Here is a 15,514-nt window from a genome sequence, read left to right as displayed (position 1 = left end):
ATCCAGTACAGGTCCAAGAATTTCTATGGACAACTTCTTCCAAGGGTTGGCAGGATTGTTGAACGTCCCCAGTGCCGGCCGCGGTAGGGTTTTAGATTTATCCGCCCTTTGGCGCTGGTCACACTCCCTTATGTGTCTATCGATCTGGATGTCCATTGCCGGCCACCAGTACACATGCTTGGTTCTCGTCTTCATTTTTACAATGCACAGGTGACCTTCATGCAATACGGCCAGTAGATGCGGTATTAATGACGCAGGAGGGACTACCTTATCCCCTCTGAACAGGAACGTCCCCTGATCTCCAATGGATAATTCTTCACGAACCTCAAAGAATCTCCTGAGTTCTGCTCGGAGGTGTCGTTTTTCAGGCCTTCCTTATAGTAGGAAGCTCTTAACCTCTTTGATATCTGAGTCGTTTTCATAGGCTTGTTCCCATTCTTGGCCGCTTATCACTTTCTCCGGGTCTTCTGCAAAGGCTACTCGGACTTCATCCTCGTCGGCTTTAGACGGTGCTTCCTCCATCGCTGATGCTCGGCTGAGGTAATCAGCTACCTTATTCTTAGTTCCTGGGATGTACTCGACATCATATCTGTAGTCTAACAATTTCAGAGTCATCTTGGCGATACGAGGTGTAGCACTTGCATGACCGCTGGATGTGAGTACTTTGACCAGGTGCTTGTGGTCTGTCTTGAGTTGGAATCTCGTGCCCCTTATGAATTGGCGGAATTTCCCCATGGCCCATACCACTCTCAGCAACTCCTTTTCAATCACACTGAATTTCTCTTCTGTTTGTGATAGGGACCTAGACGCAAAGCTAATGGTCGCCATCTCTCCATTCTTCCTTTCTTGCATGAGGACAGCCCCAAGTCCCTTTTCGCTCGCATCAGTGGTTAATACAGATTGTCCCTGAGGATCATATCCTTGTAGGGGGACTGCTTTGCTGATGTCTTCCTTGATTCTCTGGAATTCTCCTTGTGCTTCCTCTGTCCATGCAAAAGTTGTTTTGTCTCGTATGAGCAGACGTAGGTGGTGAGTCTTGGTTGCGAAATACTGTACGAACTTACTGTAGTATTTGGCCATCCCCAAGAATTACCTCACTTCCTCTTTGTTCTTCGGCGCAGGTGCTTCACAGATCGCCTTGACGCTGGCTTGTTTAGGTGTTATGCCTTGCTCACTGATTTCATGGCCTAGGTAGGTGACTGACGCCATTCCAAATCAGCACTTTTCCCACCCCACCGTAAGGCCATTTCTTTCCGAGACTTGCAGCAAAGGGCATCTGGCGGAACTGGTAGCATCCGAAGGGTGTTATGAATGATGTCAGTTTCGGCTCACGTGGTGTAGGTCTATCTGGTGGTAGGCGGAAGTGAGATCGATGGTGGAGAACCATCTTATCCCTTTTGTTTTCTCCAGCATTTCCTCTATCCTTGGTAATGGGAATTTTTCCACGATTATGCACTTGTTCAGTTCCCATAAGTCCACGCATAGACGGACCTTGCCATTGGGTTTCATCGCCACCACCAGCGGGGATAGCCATTCTGAGCAGTTTATCGGTTCGATGATCCAGTTATCTTCCAATCTCTGCAGCTCCTGTTGTACAGCATCTCTAACTGCTATTGGTATATTCCTCACCTTGTGGGACACCGGTGAGGCGTCGTCCTTAAGATCAATTCTATGCGTGAATTTCGTCAGTTTCCCCACTTTTTCCCCAAACACTGTGGGGTATTCGTCTTTCATCGTTTTGAAGTTGCTTCGCCTCGCTGTCACTCATCGCCCCGCTGAGACGTCTCTGCCAGTCAATAGCTTGGGAAACCCAATATACCCTTGGAGGCTTGGACAACACAATGAAAGGTAAAAGGAGCCTACAAGGGATTTGATTTCAAACAAACTTTTGTTAGTAAAACATTATGTGGGGTGTTGGTCCTTGTGGAACAAACACCAAAGTGTCATTAGACAACATCAATCAATGAAATTTCTTAACATAGACAACACGGGAGGACCTAGTATTATGAAAGGATACATTTTTATATAGTGAGCAAATATCAAAAAGGAATATAAAGAAATGAAATCAATCAGCAAACAGTCATGGAAAGAAGTAAAATCAAATTAACCTAGCAGTACATGACTGAACAACTATTCCAATTTAATCATGGGCAACAAATCTCATAATGAGAATATATATTGCTCTAGAGTAACTACATTTCTTAGGAATAGAAGATAGAGTTGACGTTTCAGTCTTTTTGGCTGTAGTCCATCAGGCCATCTTCAGGACAGAAATTGAAGCTGAGAAAAAAGACTCTTCTAAAGAATAAAGAAACCAGCCTGGTACCATGTACTTAGTCTTTGGTCACTGCTGTGATTAAAGTGCTGTAATATGGGAAAGGTAATTTCCTGTTCTTTGTTATTTGGAAGAAGACGTCTATATCAATACAGGAAAATATCTTCCAGATGCTGTATGAACATGCATGATCTTGCTCAAATAATGAGCGTAGACTGGAAACCGGCGTTCCTCCAGGAGTCAAAACGGCCGGTGAAGAAGGTTCGCATTGACTGTATAAGGTACGTACATTTGCATGTACCTTCATTCCTTTACGCATACACATTAGGCAAAGACTTGACGCTTGCCCTGCAATTTTTACAGATTTGCCTACCCAAAGAAACCCATTCCAGGGTGTCGGCTGACACCCCCGTGAAGAGGAACTACTGAAGCCATTTCTCTAGCTTCCCACGTGTATTCAGGTGAGCTAGCCCTGGGCATGACCTCCTCTCAAATAGTTCCTCCCTGACACACATACAGTTCTGACCCCCGCCTTTTCCACGTTTGCAGGCTGTACCACACACCCTCTGTCCTGATAAAGACCGGACAAAGATGCAATTAAGTCTGCACCACTTCATAGGGTCGAAACTTCGATGTTGTTTATGTCAATCCATCTATGCAAAGTCGCAACACAAATAAGAAAAACTTCATTCTGTTGTGACTATTGATTTAAAAAATGGACACACAAGAGATTATGTTTTGTTTATATGTATAAATATATGTCACCCTTCTTATCCTTGTACAGCATGGTCATCACCACTCACTACCAGTCACTAAAGCATTGCACAGTTTATGTGTTCTTCATGTTATTTTATTTCGGACAGCCATTTATCCATTGATTAATACAGGCAAGGTATATACTAAATAGTTACCTTGGGTATTAAATTCAGTGTTGTGTGTCTTTGTGTACTATACATACAATGTTGCTGCATAATATGTATTAAGTACAGTGAAGCAAAGAAATTGTGCTATTCCCCACAGAACCACTGTTTTTGTTTACCTTCAAGACCCAGGTTCGGAGGGTTACTGGGTTACCCCATTATAACTAATGGTTAGTTACAATGGAGGCACCCACGCTTTAGCATTAAATGCCTGGGATGTTAAAAGTGAAAGTGCGGGTGCTGCCATTATAACAAAAGTTAATTAATTGAAAAAAAACATGCTGCCACATTCGGTGCACAAATAAGAAAACAAAAGCGGGCACCATTATGTCAGCTGAGGCATGCCCCGCTCGTTATATGAAACAAGCATTTGCAATGCAACAGGACTCGCATTTGCGCAAGTCCTATTGCATTGCAAACAAGAGTGTGGGCGGAGTGTGGGGGCAAGAAGGCACAGACTGCGGGAGTGGGAGGCACTGGAAGAAAATAGTGCTCACAATATTAATGAAACATTCTGTGCAACACTCGAATTAAAGGGGCACTTAGCCATGGAAGTATACAAATAACAACATGCTTGTCATAAAGAGGGACTAACAAGCCTAAAACCAATTGGAAGGCAGCATTTAGGAACTAAGCCAATGAAAAAGATGAGGAGAGAGTGGGTGGAGCTTCCACAGAGTTTCCACTCCATACTGAATAGTGCATGCCTCCTAAAGCGAGCAGAGCATGCACGCTGCCGCTATAGGCTTGACCTAAAAAACAGGAGCAGACCCGAACAACCTCAATAACTTTAGACCTGTCTCTAAACTCCCCTTACTAGCCAAAACTCTAGAGAGGTGTGTTCTCTCACAACTAAACCAACACATAGACCACAAGAATCTCTTGGACCCTCATCAATCGGGGTTTTAAAAAAGTATGCAGCATAAAAACAGATTTTCTGAACATAGTACATGACCTTCACAAATCCCTGGATACAGACCAATGCTGCCTACTCATACTCCTAGACCAGCGACCTTCGACATGGTTGACTACAAGCTTCTCCTGGATTCCCTCCAAAATAGGATCCCTGCGGATAGAGTGGTCCTACACTGGTTCACAACTTTTGTACATAACCATTCTCAACAAATAAAAATTAGAGATCTGACTTTTGACACAACAGCAATTACCCAGAGTGTAATCCAAGGCTCTGTCCTCTTACCTACACTGTTCATTATCTACATGGAGCCCCTCATTGTCATTCTCAACCAAGCAAACACCCCCTTAAATCTATACGCAGATAACACCAAGCTCTACATGGAAATCTCACTAGAGAACTTACACCGGCTAAATGCTATCCTCAAAGAAGTACTAAAATGGTAATACCGCAACCACCTAAAGATCAACAAAAGTTAGACAGAAATTCTACTTATATCGAAGACAGAGCAGTCCCCCAGATGCAAGAATGAATAAACTCCATAGACACTCTTAATTGCAATCTAAGCCCAGCTGGTTCAGTCAAATCGCTAGGACCCCAAACTGATCATGAAAGATCACATAAAGAACAGTGCGAAGAATGCCTTCCACAACCTGAAACTTTTGAACAAAATTAAACATTACCTGCCGCAGACTAATCTTAAAACTGCCATGCAAGTGCTGGTGCTGTCCAGATTAGACTACAGGAATGTCAGCCACACAGGCACGGCGAAAGCCCATCTGGCACCCCTTTGATCCTCTCTCAGTGCAGCAGCCAGAATGTTCACAGGAAAAAAAAATATGACCACATCTCCCCTTCTCTGAAAGAACTGAATTGGCCCCAATTGAGGCTTGCTATAGCTTCAGAACTGCTTGTCTAACTCACAAAGCCCTTTACACTGGGAAACCAGCCTACCTTACCTCTAAACTCAAAAAGACAGGCCATAAAAGAAAACTAAGAAGCTTAAACACCCCACTCCTCATTCTGGCTAAAGCCCACAAACTAAAAACCCTGACACTCCTTTTCAAGCAATGTACTTAAAATCTGGAACTCCATTCCAGTACAAATAAGGATGAACCCCTCCTTCTTGAGCTTCAAGAGACAGCTAAGGATTTCCTACTCAACCAACATCTCAACTAGCAGGACATCAATTCCACATAACAGCTATTCCCCTCCACTCTTGTGTTTCTTCCTAATTCAGGCTCATACTGTGATTTGTTTTGATTCAATTCAGCTGCAATGATTATATGAGTGATCTGTTATGAACATGCAATAATGTAAAGCACTCTGATACCCTCAGGCCTTGTCAGCGCTATATAAAAATCTTAAATAAATAAATATAAAATAAATAGAATAAAGAACAATCAGTATTTAATTGACCAAAATTTGACAGAGGAGAAAAGTTATATGGAGAAAATATTACCAAGGATTCAGAAATGTAATACCCAACACATTGAAATAACTTAATGCTTTTAAACATTAGCATAATAAATTAAATGCACCTTAAATAACCACTAACAATTCAAATTGTATCACCATACTTATTTGAACAAAACGTACCTATCTTTATTTGCCTTACAGATATAACAGTGACTGTAATTAGAATTGTGAAAAATGATTCAGCATGAGGCAAAGAAATATTGTAGATAACAACCATCATTTATAAAATAAAATACGCTCTGCTTAAAGAAGTAACAACCAATAAGGTACAAATATTTCCAAAATTATAAAGTAAAAAGTCAAAAATTGCATCATTTTTTATGCAAAAAAACAAGTAACCAATCCAACAATTAATATTCTGTACTAAATGCCTAACAGATTAAATGTCAGATCACCTTTCAAGAAATTTTCGCTACAATGAAGGGTGTGCCTGCTCAGGCACCGCCGTAGGGATTAAGATATCCATTTCCAACAGCTTTTTGATGGCATTCCCACTGCTATGGAAAGGCTGTCGGAAATCAATCAATCAATCAATCAATGCATTTATATAGCGCACTACTCACCCGGAGGGTCACAAGGGGCTTGGGGAGGGGGGGTCCGCTACTGCTCGAACAGCCAGGTCTTGAGCTGTTTCCTGAAGGCGAGGTGGTCTTGGGTCAGGCGGAGGTGGGTCGGGAGGGAGTTCCAAGTCTTGTCGGCCAAGTAGGAGAAGGACTGTCCTCCTGTTGTGGCTCTATGGATGCGGGGGACGGCAGCGAGGGCGTGGCCGGTCAATCGAAGCTGGCGTGTGGGATTGTAGAAGTTGAGGCGGCTGTTGAGGTATCCTGGGCCTTGGTTGTGTAAGGCTTTGTGTGCGTGGGTGAGGAGCCGGAAGGTGATTCTCTTGTTGACCGGGAGCCAGTGCAGGTCTCTCAGGTGTCCGGAGATATGGCTGTGTCGGGGGATGTCGAGGATGAGTCTTGCTGAGGCGTTCTGGATCCGCTGGAGTCTCTTCTGGAGTTTGGCAGTGGTTCCGGCATAGAGGGAGTTGCCGTAGTCCAGTCGGCTGGTGACGAGGGCCTGGGTGACCGTCTTCCTGGTCTCGGTGGGGATCCACCGGAAGATCTTACGTAGCATGCGCAGGATGTTGAAGCACGAAGAGGAGACGGCGTTGACTTGTCTGGTCATGGAGAGGGAGGAGTCCAGGATGAAGCCCAGGTTGCGTGCGTGGTCTGTTGTTTGGGGGGCCACCAGGAGTCGTCCCAGGCGGAGGGTGAGGAGCCCAGGATGAGGACTTCCATCTTGTCTGAGTTCAGTTTCAGGCGGCTGTTCATCATCCACTCGGCTACGTCTTTCATCCCCTCGTGCAGGTTGGCTCTGGCGGTGGCGGGGTCGTTGGTGAGGGAGAGGATCAGTTGGGTGTCGTCGGCGTAGGAGATGATGTTGAGGTTGTGTTGGCGTGCGATTGCCGCGAGGGGGCTCATGTAGATATTGAAGAGGGTGGGGCTGAGCGAGGAGCCTTGAGGAACGCCGCAGATGACTTTGGTGGCTTCTGATCTGAACGGGGGGAGGCGGAAAGGGACTTTGGGGCCCCTAGCAGGGCCCCTGTGGCCACCGCTACATGGCGGGGGGCACATATGGTGCCCCCTCAAACATCCAGGCACCACATGCTGCCTGGCACATGAAGCATGGATGTTTGCAAACATGCCTTTGCCTACTGCGGCTTGTGCTGCAGCCCTTTTTCGAGGCTGCAGCACAAACCGCAATAGAAAAATGCATGTTTCCAACTGTCGGTTCGGTTCGGTTCAAAAACTTTATTCGATTCAAGGAAAGAATCATAAAAGTAAAACATTTTAAAAAAACATGATTTACAATTTTAGTTTTAAAAAGAACCATCTAAAATTACACATTGAGAAAGTTAAAAACATTAATTGATATATTCATAAGTAATGTATCACGAAGTAACATACAGACAGAAACCCGTATTGATCACCTTAAGTCAACAAGTGTTATTTCATATAATATGTATACTGTGTATACTAGAATGGCCGTCAGATAGCAGCAAGTAAAAAACAAACAAATTTCCACAACAATGTACAGGTCTAAAGCCAAGTTAGCCGTACCGTTTCCTAATCCAACTGTCTGCACGGCGGTCTTATAATAATATGGTGGGTGGAACCATTGTCTACTTGTTGGGCGGTCTCAGATCCTGCTGCGATTGTGGTCGGAAACTCGTCCTACCTCCTTCGCAATGAGGCCCAAAGTATTAAACAGTGATAACTATTAGTTTTGTTTCTATATTGTTTCAATACTAACATATGAACAAGCATTGCAATCAGAATAATTTAATCATAAAATCATCAATTTAACTAAAAATTGTAATATTTTACTAAATCACTTGTAATTGTTGTAAATAATTGAATATAAAGTTGAAAAAATTGTTAATGTCTTCATCAGAAATTAAATTATGGTATTAGTTCTAATATTAACATTGGAACCCAAAAACCTGCATTCCAAACAGAAATGGCAGGGTTATAATCAGAATATTATCTAAACCAAATGACACTGTGGAAATATTTAAAACCTAGCAGTCAAAATTAATATTCTAACTCCAGCCTCACAAGCAATGGAGTGCATTCAATCAGAGGAGTATACTTATTAGATTAAATACAATCCCACACACATTTGAGAAAGTACATAAATGAATAGGGTTTTAATGTACTATTCATACAAATACATACAGTTGGAGGAGGTAGTGATTTATTATTCTAGTTCCAGTCCTTCAAACATTTGGGAATGTTCATAATTTGGGGGAGGGGGTTTACCATTCAACCCTGTTCTCTCAAAAATTGGGAAAATACAATAATTAATGAGGGTTTATTATAATATTTCAACTCCAGTCCCTCAATCATTGTGGTAAGGTCATAAATTCAGGGGCTGCTGTTTTACTATCCTAACTTTAGACACACAAATTTCATGGACAGTGCTAGGCCAGATATTATATGCTAAGTCCAGTCCTATAAATCTTGGACGAAGTGTATAAATTAGTGTGATAGTGGTAGATTTACTTCTAATTCCAGTTACTCAAACATTGAGGAAAGTGCATAATTTCAGAGGCTGGGGTGATTTACTATTCTAACTGAAGTCGTACAAAAATTGGAACATTTATGAATGCTTTTTTAATGGATTATTCGAACTCTAGTCCCTAAAACATTATGGAAAGTGCATACATTCGGGAGATGCAGATTTACTATTCAAACTCTAGTCCTTCAAGTACTGTGGAAAGTGCATAAATTCACGGGGAGCTGATTTAATATTCTATTTCCAGTCCCACGAACTTTGGAGAAACTGCATAAATGAATCGGGAAGATTTGCTATTCTAACTCCACTCCCACAAACATTGAATAAATGACATAAATAAAGGGGGGCTAAATTACCATTGTAAACCTTTCCCATAGACATGGGTAACAATAATTATAAGCTGTAATATAAATCCTTTCCTAGAAACAAATGAACATTTATTAAATCCTGGGGTGTCATTTTTTATTTAAAATTGAAACACATAACTCCTAATGAAACAAAATAATTAAAGAATAACAAAGTCACAATACAGCCAAAACATACAAATGTAGCATAATTCTTAAGTATCCAAAATTACTAAGTTCACCCCTGAATATGTGAACGCCAACTCTTTAATAAAACATAGAAAACACTTTTAGGTTTAAAGTATTTTATTAAGACAAAAGAACATAGGGAAAGGGAATAGGAGGTCAGGGTTACATACAGTACAATAAAAGAAAAGAGGCGCAACTCAGGAGTGTTGGCGAAGAACAGTTCATTAGTCCAAGGGAGAAGCAACGAAAAATGGAAGGTAAAATGCAACCCGTACATCCCCTGTGTGCATATCCAACACCTCAATCTAAGTAGTGAAAGCCATTAGCAACCCATCAAAGCACAACCCAACCCCCCCTAGTCCTCCCCCCCAAAGAAAAGAGAAACAATTCCCAAACTCCCCCCAACTTCCCCGTCCAATGGCCCATTACTAGTATCATCCGCCCCCCCCAAAAAAACGCACCCCCCCCAGGAACCCGTCCCCACTCATTCTATTCCGCCGGGACCACCGGTGGCGTCAACCTAAGGAGTCGAAGGGACCTCGGGCAGGTGAGCTCCCTAAATTCGGTGGACAGCAGCGCAAGGAAGGGGTGCCACAGCTCCTCAAATTGGTCTCTCTCCCCCGCCACCGTAAGCGACAGTTTCTCCATCCCTAACACGTGCCAGAGCCTATGCAACCAGCCCGTAACAGAGGGGACAGTGGCGGTGCGCCAGTGGATAAGGATATTCTGAACCGCAGATCCCAGCGCAATTGCAATCTGCCTACCCCTGCGGGACTTCAATGGGTACATTAGGCCATTGGGAAGGCCCAGCAAGACATACGCTGGAAAGCGCGGCAGCTCGATTTCAAAGTGCTTGTCCACCTCATCCAAAACCTCCTTCCAATAGGCAGTCAGCACGGGGCAGTCCCAGAGAATGTGCGAAAGGGTGCCCACCTGCCCACAACCCCGCCAGCACCCCTTATCAGTGTGTTTATGCATCTCATACAGTCTCTCCGGGGTATAGTACCAGTACGTAGACACCTTAGTGAAGGTCTCCGTAAGGCCAGTATGATACGCAGAGTGCCGTGCCCGGTATGCAATCTTGTCCCATTCCTTGTGGCTAAGTGTCCTACCCAATTCTCTGTGCCATCACTCCCTTCCTGGGTTGTAATAGTGAAACGGCGGGGGCTGTAGATGCTTGTTCAGATCAGTGATCAATTTGGCATCGGAGGTCCGGGTCACCAGCCACTGCTCATACGGTGTAATTTGACGAGCAGCGGAGTCTCGCAATTTGACGAGCAGCGGAGTCTCGCACCTGGGGCTGGAGGGCCCAGTGCCGAACCTGCATATAGCGCAGTCTATCCAGCTCCGTCAGGCCAAATTCCTGTCAGAGCTGTTGAAAAAGAATCACGCCTTCCGGTCCGTAGAGCTGGAAGAGCACTCTGCAGCCCGCGGTCGTCCAATGGGAAAAAGCCCCCGGCTCCATCCCCGGGGAGAAGTCTGGATTGCCCACTATGGGCGTGAACGGCGAAGGGAAGGTGGTTAGGCCCCGCACCTCACAGACCGCATCCCATACCCTCAGAGGGACCCGTGTAACAAAGGAAGCGTAAAGGTTACGGGGGCGGTGCACGCGGCGCAAGAACGGAACCTCCTGTAAGGTGCGGCCCGCCACTGCCTGATCTTGAAAGAGCCAGTGTTTGTCGGACTCCCACCTGCTCCATTCCACTAGATATCGTAGCTGCGCCGCCTGAAAGTATTTACGGAGGTCCGGGATACCAAGGCCCCCTGCTTCCGGGGCGAGCGTGGACAGGACCCTCTTCATCCGCGGTTTGCGGCCTTGCCAGATAAAGCGGGAGATGTCAGTCTGCATCTGTCGTATCCAGCCCACCGGGGGTTGGAGAGGCAGGGCACGAAAAAGATACAATATCTGGGGCAGCACCGTCATTTTAACCGCCGCGATTCGTCCCAGCCAGGACAGCAGGCCCTTACTCCAGCGGCCAAGCTCCTCCCTGACCTTCCTACTGAGAGAAGTGTAATTGGCCGCCACCATCTCCGGTAATGTGGGTGCTAGGAGAATCCCTAAGTACGGCACCGTGGACGAGGACCACTGCATGGGGAAGAGGCTCTGAAGGTCCCTCCTAGTATCCGCAGCTAGGGACACGTCTAGGGCCACCGACTTGCTCATGTTCATTTTGAAGCCGGCCACATGTGCAAAGGCGTCTAGCTCCTGAATGCAAGCGGGTAATGACCTCCTAGGATCGTCCAGGGTCAGCAGGACATCGTCCGCATAGAGGCTGACTGTGTGGACATACTGGCCCATCTTGACCCCAATCGCATCCAGATTGTCGCGGATCCTTTGGGCAAATGGCTCCATGTAGAGGGCAAACAGAAGCGGCGAGAGGGGGCAACCCTGCCTTGTGCCGCGTTCGATGGCGAAGCCACGAGAGCTACAACCATTGACTCGTACCGACGCCGAAGGATATTTGTAGCAATTGAATATCATAGTGCGGAATTTGTCACCGATTCCCAGTTTCTTGAGAACCAGTTCGAGGTACGGCCAACAAACCCTATTGAAGGCCTTCTCCGCATAAACCAACAGCAACATTCGCTCCCCCGGGATCCGTGAGGCCTTCTCTAGAACATGCGCCACCCGCTTGGTATTGTCAACCGTCTGTCTGCCGGGTACAAAGCCAGCCTGGTCCGCCTCCACCAAACCGGGGAGGTGTAGGGCCAGCCTGGACGCTAGAATCCCCATGTACAGCTTGAGGTCGACATTTAAGAGCGAAATGGGTCTGTACGAACCGCATAAGGTCCGGTCCTTCCCAGGCTTCGGAATTACCGAGACCGTCGCATTCAGGAGATCCGGTGGGATGGCTCCCGGGTCGGAAAAGGAATTAAATAGCCGAGCTAAGACAGGGGCCACAACCGGGCAAAAAGTCTTATCGAACAGGGACGTGTATCCGTCCGGGCCCGGGGCCTTGCCATGCTTCAGCCGAGCTATAGCGGAAATCACCTCCTCAACACGAATGTCCCGTTCCAGATATTCCGCCTGAGCGGGATCCAGCACCGGAAGGGTCACCGATTCCAAATAGTCCTCGGCGTCCCGCGGCGAGGAGGGCTCCTCAGCCTACAGCGACTCGTAGAAACAGCGGAAAGTTTCCGCCACCTCTGCATCCCCGGAAACGACCGTCCCGTCCGTGCCTACAAGTTCCTTCACGACGCTACGCTGCTGCGCGACCCGGAGCCGATGTGCCAGGAGCTTGCCACATCTGTCCCCCCAGTGTAGTATGCATGCCTCAAGCGCAAGGCGGCGTATTCAGCTCTATCAAGATCCAGCGCCGACAGGAGCTTCCTTGCAGCCTTCAACTGCTTCCACTCCCTTGGAGCCCCCGTGCGGCGGTGGACCTGTTCGAGCTCCCAAACCTGAACAGTCAGCTCATCCCTTTTCCGCTGCCGCTCTTTATTTTCAGCTGAGGAGATGGAAATGAACTCCCCCCGGAGGACTGCCTTCAATGCCGCCCACTGTGTCGCTTGGGAGGTGTCGGTGTTGCTATTGTGAGCCTGATAATCCTGTATGACCTCCTCAATGCGCTTCACTACCGACTTTCTGTGTAAGAGGGTGTCTCTAAGACGCCACACCCCCCGGGAGGGGGAGGACGCCGGCCACGTGAAGGCGCCAGCCACTGGTGCATGGTCAGACAGGGTCAGGACCCCAATGTCAGCCGCTGTAGCGGCAGCGCGCATTGGTCCACTAACCAGGAGATAGTCCAGCCGAGAGTAGGTTCAGTGTGCGTGGGAAAAATAAGAGTAGTCTCTATCCGTGGGGTGCATGGAGCGCCAAAGGTCGTGTAAGTCCATGTCCGCAATCCGGGCCTTTACAGCCTGGGACAATTCGCCCGTCTGCGGAGAGCGCTGCGCCGACCTATCCATCACAGAATCAAAAACAATATTAAGGTCCCCCCCCAGGATGACATGCCGGTCAGGAGAGGCAGTGACGTCCACCAGCGCGGATTCCAAAAAGCGTTCCTGATGATCATTTGGGCTATAAACAGAGCCAACTGTGAATGTTATGCCCCCTAAGCGCAGCGATATGCAAGAAGCCTCCCCTTCTGTTCAGCATACTTATACAAGACCTCCCCCCTGAAGGAGCTCGCTATGAGGATGGCCACCCCCGCGGTTTTGGTCGCGGCAGAGGAGAAAAACTGGGTGGGGAATTTCGCAGAGCGCAACCTATGGCAATCTCGGGACAGTAAATGGGTCTCCTGCAGAAGGCAGATATCAGCCTGTGTCCCCTCGAGCAGAGACAAAATCGCCCTGCGCTTCACAGGATTATTCAGTCCCTTAACATTAAGGGTCACCACCGTCAGGGACGACATGTCTCCCAGGGAGCAGGAACGCTGTGTCGCGGGCAGGGAACCAGCGGGTGGGGCGCGCTGGGCGGCTGCACGGGGTAGGCCAAAGTAGGCCAAGCGTGGGCATGGACAACATCGGACGGGACTTCCCCAACTCTAGAACAACCCCTGAACCCCCCTGAAACAAACCCATGGCAACTAGCCAAATGCCAACTCAAACCCCCCATTGTCTCAGGCAAGCCCCAAGAGGGCGAGTCCGTAGAAAAGTAGAAAAGTGGACGTTCAGCCACTCACCTCCATCCGCCCCCCCCAACCCCCCCAGCCCCAAACCTGGCTTCGAAGAAGTTAAGAACATCTCCCCCCGGAGTGAGTTTAGGCCGTCATCGCCACGCCGTTGGAGTCGGCCAAGTCCCTGGCCGCCGCTCTCAAAGCGTCGGCCATGTCTGTTCTGATAGTAGGGGAATCAGGACGCCCAGCGCTAGTCGTCGATTGTCTCCTCGCAGACCTCCGCCGGCTCCTTCTCTCTGTCCGCCTCCACGACGGTGTGGCTCCTTCCTCCTCTGTAGCCGTAAGCCCCAGGACCCCACAGATGTCCTGCAATGAGCGTAGTTGATGCAACACTCCATTCCATCGGAAGATCTGGCGGAAGGGATGTCCCCAGGAGTACGGTGTCTAGTGTTCGCGCAAGAAGTCAGTGGCAATCCTGAAGGATCTGCGTTTCTGCAGAGTGATGGCGGACAGGTCTTGATAGAGCGCGACCGGCTGCTCCCGGAAAGTCAGGGGCTGCTTTTTGCGGGCCTCAGACATGATGCGCTCCTTCAGCGGGAAGTCGGGCAGGAAGGCCAAGATATCTGGCGGGGGCGCCGATGACTGGCATTGTCGACCGACTCTGTGGGCCCTATCAATGCGGATAGGGAAGTCTGCAGCTTCCCCCAGAATCTCTCGGAACAGGTCCTGCAGATAGGCCACCAAATCCGCTCCCACGTCCGCGGATGGCACACCACGCACTCGGATGTTATTTCTCCGTGACCTCTTCGCAAGGTCTTCGGAGTGGGCCTGGAGCTCAACACACTGCTCCCGGAGGCGGAGAACGTCCTGCTGTAGGTGGACTATCACATCGTCCCGGCGCTGGGCCGCCGCCTCCACCGTCTCAACCCGCTCACCGAGGCCTTCCACTTCCCTGCGTACCTCCCGGACTTCACTGGCCACTTCCCGCTTCAGCGTTTGGAAGTCCTCTTTGAGGGAGCTAAACAGTTCTTCCATCAAGGACCTCGTGACCGGGGGTTCTCCTCCAGTCGCGTCAGCCGAGGCCCGGGAGGACCCTGGCGACGGCTGTGTTCTGTCCCGTAGTTGCTGGGCCCTGCCAAGCATATCCAGCAGGGTGCGATCCCCCTTCCTCGAACCGCCTCTTCCAGTCACTTGATGTGGGGAGCTCCCAACAGAGCCGTGGTGCTGCGTCACAGACGACAAAATGGCGGGGGAGTCCTGGCACTTCCAGTCGTGGGCGCCCAGTCAAGGCGGCAGTTGAAAGCGAAACAGGGGGCCATCGGCCAAAACGCACCACCAAGAGTTAGTTGTGCAGCGGTGGAGGGCACAGACACCCGCTAGCCAAGGACTCCGGAGGGGACCGACGACACCGATCCCTCGAAGACAAAATGGCAGCAGGGTGGGGCCCGGCAGAGCGGCCAAGCCCGGCGACACCACCGGGGCCCTTCAGGAACCAGGCAAAATGAGAAGTTCCACAGCCGACACCACACTGTCACGTGGAGGGGCCGAATGATCCGACCCCGGCTTCAAGCCGACTGTCCTCCGCCCACAGGACCGGGCCCTTCGCAAGGGGGGGTGTCACCACCTCAAGTCCGGGCGCCAAAGCACACTCTCAAAGTCCTCCGCGTGGCCGGTCCTCAACCAGTAGGTCCCCCTCGGTCTCCGGCGAGTGCTGGGACGGACTCCCTCCGGATCGCTAACTTTCAGCACCAGGCCCAGCCGAGGCGTCTGGACAG

The sequence above is a fragment of the Lissotriton vulgaris genome, chromosome 5 (assembly GCF_964263255.1).
Source record: "Lissotriton vulgaris chromosome 5, aLisVul1.2, whole genome shotgun sequence".
Classification (NCBI taxonomy): domain Eukaryota; kingdom Metazoa; phylum Chordata; class Amphibia; order Caudata; family Salamandridae; genus Lissotriton; species Lissotriton vulgaris.
Note: the sequence above shows the minus strand (reverse complement) of the source record.